This window comes from Amblyomma maculatum, chromosome 10 (genome assembly GCF_055883805.1).
Source record: "Amblyomma maculatum isolate TAMU_Amacu chromosome 10, ASM5588380v1, whole genome shotgun sequence".
NCBI classification, from domain to species: domain Eukaryota; kingdom Metazoa; phylum Arthropoda; class Arachnida; order Ixodida; family Ixodidae; genus Amblyomma; species Amblyomma maculatum.
This window is the reverse complement of record NC_139353.1, coordinates 156,477,960-156,484,826: the sequence shown is the minus strand read 5'-3', so window position 1 is coordinate 156,484,826 and position 6,867 is coordinate 156,477,960. Positions and strand designations below refer to the sequence as shown.

Here is a 6,867-nt window from a genome sequence, read left to right as displayed (position 1 = left end):
TCAAGAGTGGAACGCGATAGCGTTATTGCACCTCGTTCGCACCACTCACTCATTCGCTCGGTATGCTTTTGAGTCACACAAAGACAGTTTTCATACTCAACACTTCTAAGTGCACTGTACAACTTTTTTCAAATTATTTGTTCAAACAAGTGCTTCTCACAATCTACATTATCGCACTGTGTTGTGCACACTACAACGTTTCTTGCTCCCGTGTTCCTTTAGCGTTCACACGCACTGAGTATGTCGGTCAGTCACACATCGCAGGGGACGCTTTCCCAGCAGAAGCGCTACGGCGCAGCGATCACGTCAGAGGCGTCCGGAATCAGACGCTGCACCTAGCAATCGCGCTGTGAGCGGAAAGAGGAGCCGCGTCGCCTAAACACCACTGTTCAAGTGACGCACGCTGGATGTTGGAAGGGGAGAGAGCGATAAAACTTATTAAACGCAAGGGTATTGGGGCATCCTCACACCGGAACCCAGGCGGCCCGAAGGGTAGAAGCGGGTGAGCGAAGATAGTGATCTAAAGAAAGGAAAGACGCTTGATTCCACAACCCGTGAGGGAGCACGGCGAAACGTCAGGGGCGAGTGGCGCGCCACGTGTCGGGGCAGCGCCGCACATTGCGAGGAGGGGTTCTTCTGTGTTTGCCGCAAGATGGCTCTGCTTGTGCGCAGAGCGCAGAAATGTAGCGGAAACGTACTTCGCTACTCGTGTAACTGCGACTTAAGTAACATGCTCATAATTACTGATATACACCGCAGTATAACGTTCTACGGCACGTTTCTAAGGCAACACCGCATTCACTAGAAGCACTTTTGTACCGCTTTCAAGCATTGAACTCGTGGCTGAGCGGTAAAAGGCGAAATATTATTTCGTATATTGAGGAGAAACCAGAGCGTTCGATCACTTCTACTTCCGGCCACCGGCGTGTACGGACGCAGAAGCATGAGCTCCGGCGGAGCGGCGTTTGCGGCCCAGGCCGGCCACGGAAACAGGTTTTTTGACGCTTCGGCTGACGAGTATCAGGTGATTCTGCCATGTTTGCCAACTGGGCGCATTGTGCTTAATACTGTTTTCATGCATGGTGATGTGAAGGCTCGACCGTACCGAGTTGAAGACTTCAGGGACGCGTTGGTTCGTCTTGGATTGCTCCCAGAGGTGGTCGCCCTGGGGGCGTACCAAATGAACCACGTTTGGGCAGTGACGTTTAAAGACGCCGAGGCCACACGTAAGCTGCTCGCTGTCAGTGCTGTGAAAGTGAAGGACCATCGCTGTGTAATCGTCGACCCCAACGTCAGGGCGTCCGGTTAAAGATTCACTGGCTGTTGCATGGCGTTCCTGACGAAGACGTGCGAGCCGCACTGTTGCCGTATGGGACGGTGTCTGACATCGCAAGGGAAAGGTGGCGCGCACAAGGCGTCACCGACAAAGGGTCAACTACGCGCACCGTGTCCCTAAAGCTGAAGACAGGGGTGAAAATTGGCGACATCCCATACCAGCTGCGAGTTGCCGGTGAGCCAGCGCTCGTCGTCGTACCGGGCAGGGCTCCCCTGTGCCTTCGCTGCAAGACGACGGGTCACATCCGGAAGGAGTGCCAGGTTCCGCGCTGCGCTCGTTGTCGTCGTTTCGGCCACGACGAACCGCAATGTGTAAAGACGTATGCAAACGTCGCAGGGCCCGTGAGGAACTACGACATGTCGGAACACCTCATGGACGAGGCGGATGCGGAAGAAGCAGCTAAGGAGACAGGCACCAGCTCAGCAAAAAGAACGGTCACTCCCCCCTCCCCAAACGCGGACGAGGTCAAGGAGCAGGGTGTCAAGAATTTGCAAGCGTGTTCCGTCGGCGTCGCGGCCGCTAAGGTGGCCAGCAGCAGCAACTCAACTGGGGACACGGAGGTCAGTCACAACACAGTATTTATTCACGAGACAGACAGCATGGTCGAATCTGAGGCAGCGAACTCGGCAGCGGTAGCGAAGCGGACACACGACGACACGGAGGACCGAACGTCAGATCACGAGAACGCAGACGTCGAAGGACCGCCGACAAAGACTTCCGCGGCGGTACGGCGGGCGTCCTTTCGGCCTAGGCCGAACTTGTTAGATAAAAGAGGGGTGGCTGCACCGCTCCCACCTCAGACCTAACACCTGCCACCATGGAGGGGTGCTCGGCCACAGACATCCCTAAAGGTATGACCATGCTCCCGGGTATTCGTTCATCAGCAATGATTTGTCTAGACAAAGCCATTAGATTCGCGACTATTAATGTTCGAGGGCTCGCAGCAAGGCGCAAGCAAAATCAACTGTTTCGTTTGGTCAGCGAGCTGGAGCTAGACGTCATCGCGATTCAGGAAACTAAAGTTGATGGTGAAGAAGAAACCGGGAGAATGGTTAGCCTTTTTACTTCAAGATACAATGCCGTTGTAAGTCATGCAGTTGGAGCAGCGGCTGGTTGTGTGCTGTTTGTGCGTCAGTGCCTTGGTGTCACAATTCAAGCTGTCACGGCTTGTGCGTATGGCCGCTTCGTTGTTTGCGATCTCGTGCTGTATTCATACGAATGGCGCATCATTTGTGTTTATGCACTGAACAGCGTTGGCGAAAGGCGCGATTTCTTTGAAGGTATTCGTCAGTATTGCAACTGTGAAAGGCTAACTGTGATAATGGGAGACTTCAATTGTGTACTCTCCGCATCAGATAAAACGAGTAGAAGGCCGCATAGTGATGCCAGCACCTGTGTTCTCGCAGAATTGGTAAATGAGTTTAACCTTGTTGATGTGGCTGGATGTCTGGAGGGTGGACGAGCTGCTCAGTTCACTCATTTCCAGGCTTCTAGCCACGCTCGACTCGATAGGATGTACATATCTCTTGATCTGGTGCCTGTATGCCACGAATACCACGTTAAGCCAGTATCGTTCAGCGATCACTGCTTGGTCACCGTCACTATCGCTGGGAACAAAACTAAAAGTCAAGGATTTGACTGGCAAATGTGGAAGTTAAACTCAAAATTATTATCTGATGACAGTTTCCAAGCCGACGTTGAAAGGCATATAGCAAATATGAATGACAAAGGCGTAACAAAGTTAGGGGCTAAATGGGAGGTTTTTAAACAGAATGTCAAAATGACAGCATTGGAAAAATTGAGCGCTATAGCCAGACAAGAAAGGGCCGAAGAAAGGTCCCTTCACGTGAATCTACAGCATCTAATCGATGTGGAAAGCAATAACCCCGGTTTGTTCATAGATGACATACGAGCCCTTAAGGGCAAGCTTGAACTACTCGACGCTGACCGATATCGCGGTGCCCTTGTCAGAGCTAGAGCCGAACGGCTGATAAGGGGGGAAGGTCCGACAAAAAGGGCGTTAGGCACAGAAAAGTGGCACGCTCGAAGGAATCAGATTGATGAAATTGAATACCAAGGGACCATTACCAACGAAAAGAAAGAAATCCAGCAAGCTTTCTTCGAGCATTATCGTCAGCAGTTCGCACGGTGTGCAGTTGATATCGAGAGTTTCAAGAGAGTTTATTTACCTTTAATGCCACAACACGATGAAAAGACGACACGTGTGCTAGAGACCCCCATCACGGAGGACGAAGTGAAATGCGCTATAGGGTATTTGAACCCCGGCAAATCGCCTGGGCCTGATGGACTTAGCGCCGCATGTTATAAAGCTTTCCAGGATTTTCTCTCGCCGGCACTGGAAAAAGTGTATAATGAAGCATATGAGCTTAATGTGCTGCCGCCGTCCTTTGCATCTTCTCATACTGTGCTAATTCCCAAAACGGAGGACCGAGGTCAATTACGCAGTGTTACCTCTTACCGGCCGATTAGTTTAACCAATGTCGACTATAAAATTGTTATGAAAATACTAGCCAAAAGACTGCAAACAGTTATTAAAGATATTGTTGGAGACCACCAAACATGCGGTATTAAAGACAGGTCCCTTTTTACGAACATTCACATCGCGAGGCCATTCTTGAATGTTGCGATGCTGGTGGACTTGGAGTAGCAATGCTCCAAATAGATCTTGAAAAGGCTTTTGATAGAGTGCCCCACGACTTGCTTTTGTGTATATTAGACTATGTCAAGGTCGGATGCGTCATCAGAGAAGGAGTGGCTATGGCTTACAGTGCTTGTACAACTAGGCTAATTGTGAACATATCTGTCGGTGACAGTATTGCTGTCCAACGCTCAGTTCGTCAAGGTTGCCCCCTTTCACCTCTTCTGTTTTGTATCTATCTTGAACATTTATGTTTAAGCATTATCAAGCATGAGAAAATGCGGGGCTTCAAGCTGCATCAAGCAGAAGTGAAGCTTTTGGCTTATGCCGATGATGTCGCGATGTTTTGTGTAGACTACGAAAGCATCGTAGAATTTGTGAAAACTGTAAAAGATTTTTGCGCTGTAAGCGGCAGGGCTGTTAACTGGGGCAAGTGCCTGGGCTTCTGGCACGGTGACTGGCCAGCGACCCCCGGCATTTTTGCTAACATGAAATTTGTTACCAACCCTGTCAGCTACCTTGGTGCTCCTCTTGAATCGTATCGGGACAGTGACCCATACTGGAAAAACCAAGTCGGTAAATTGAAAGATAGAGTGGACAAATGGAATGGATGGCAGTGGTCGGTGTTTGCTAAGGCCACAAATTTGTAATTTGTTTTTAGTGACAAAAGTTTGGTATGTGCTTCAAGTGTTATATTGTTCAAGAGCTAATGTCCAAAAGATGCATCGTATCTTTGCCGTCTTTGTGTGGGGGTCTTCGTGGGAACGGACTAGTCGAACAAATCTCTTCCGCCGGGTGAAGGACGGCGGGATTGGTTTGGCACATCTGTTTCTGCGCCAGTCAGTCAATCGTTTCATGTTTTTGAGGAATGTGAAAAATCCATTTCTTCGTACGGTCTGTCAGTTACGCCTGGGTCAAGCTCTCTCGGGAATTGTCGTTTCTTCTGACCGCATGTCAGGAGGTGTCCACGGGTATCTAAGGGAAGTGGTCTTGGCGTACAGGTTCTTGATGGTGCGGTTTACTTTAGACTATTTGTGGAGTGTAAACCGGAAAAAACTGTATAAAGACTTGTGCGATGTGGTGCTTCCAGAACCGTTGTACAGAGCTGTGTACTCGTCCACAGGGGGCAAAAATGTTCTTAAAAGAGTGAAGAGGATGATGGTGCCGGCAGGGGTGAAAACGTTCTTTTTTAAGCTGCACACTGGAACATTGGAGGTAAAGAAATGGAAGGAACAGAAAGGACTTTTTGTACCCTGGGGTGTCCACTGCATAATATGCAGGAAAGAGGAGACGATTGAACACGTGTTTCTCGAATGCTGGGATGCCGTATTTTTATGGGACGTGCTCCAGAGGACGCTTAAAAAAGAACTACCCATAAGCCCACATGGTATCCGATTCTTGCCAGTAGAAGCGAACAATGATACACCGTTGGATCTTTTGATGCTACTGGCTCTCCACAGCATATGGAAAAGCAGAATGGCTGTAGAGCACGGTGACGTCGATGCACGTTCAGCGAGACAGCTCTTTAGAGAGAGCATACGGGCATATGTGGACGAACAGAAAGCTTTAAAACTAGAGCCAGAATGGTCAGTTAGTTTTGAAGGGTTGTCACATATCAGGGATTTTTAATCCGACAACTTCAGCTAAAGAAGCCTGAAGCTTTAAGTCAATGCTTGATCTTTTATTTTGTCATGCTATTGATGTCACATGTGTCTTTTTTTCTGTACGTCCTCGGTCAGGAAATAAAGAAAAAAAAAAACTCGTGGCTGAGTGGTAGCATCTCCGTCTCACACTCCGGAGACCCTGGTTGGATTCCCACCCAGACCATCTTGGAAGTTGCTTTTTACTTATGAATTGCATGCCGGGATTTATCGCTCACGGCCAACGCCGCTGACGACACCGGCTTTTCTGCGACACGAGCTCCTTGACGCTACCGCGTTAAAATGCAGTGCTAACCGGTGTTTGGGCATTCAATATCCATCATCCTTTCACCAGGGTAATTAGTGAGAGATTGAAGTCGTGTTTTTATCGGGTTTATCACCTTCCAGAACTTATTCAGGTTGCTGGCTTTCATTTCGGCAGATCGACTTTGTAAAATGAACGCTTCGAACTTCTAATCGCGGCAAAGTGCGTGTGTTCAGTTTCACAGCATTCATCTTATGCCTGCCGGCTTGCTTGATGCTTAGCTGTACAAAATGAGCGTTCTTTTTTTTACTGATTTTCGATTTTCTTAGCATTTGTATAACAGGGCTTGAGATTATGTTCGGAAAACTGCATGTTGGAATAATTTTATTGATCATTTCAGAAAATACGTTTAAATAGTATCCAGTTGTCATTTATGCTTCTATTATGAAGAGCCGTCCGAAACACCGATAGAAAGTTAATTCAGTGTTAATTGCTTCGCAGTTTCCCTCATTGTAGAGATAATAGTTTTCTGAAAAGTGTGTCTTATTACAATTGAGAAGTTCAAAATGGCATGAATTACTTTGTTGTCGCTAAATTCTCGTAGGCACGAAATTATTCCTATGCTGTCTTGATGGGTGGTCAGCAAACCTGGGCATCCTCACAAGGGTGAACCCTCATGAGGGCATCCTAATCCTCACATCGTGAGGATTTGGCTCGGTGAGGTGAGGGAGGATCGGCCCTGAAAGGGAAAGATATAGAGTCTGAGGGGCGAGGGCAAATGTTCCACAAAAAGCGCAGTTTCTGTGTAAGACAATGTACGCGGCAACCCTAAAGACACGGGTGAACACACTTTCTCCTTCACTGGGCCTGAGATTTACAGAAAACATGCAATGGAACAGGTCACAGGGCTAGAGCTAGGCTTCGAAGGGGAAGTAAAAACACTAGAAACGGCGAAGAAGCAGGAACA

At 48.4% G+C, this 6,867-nt stretch overlaps 1 pseudogene; it reads left to right on the top strand.

Moving 5' to 3' along the window:
• Window positions 1–943: 943 nt before the first annotated feature.
• Window positions 944–6,605, top strand: LOC146177760 (uncharacterized; annotated as a pseudogene).
• Window positions 6,606–6,867: the final 262 nt, after the last annotated feature.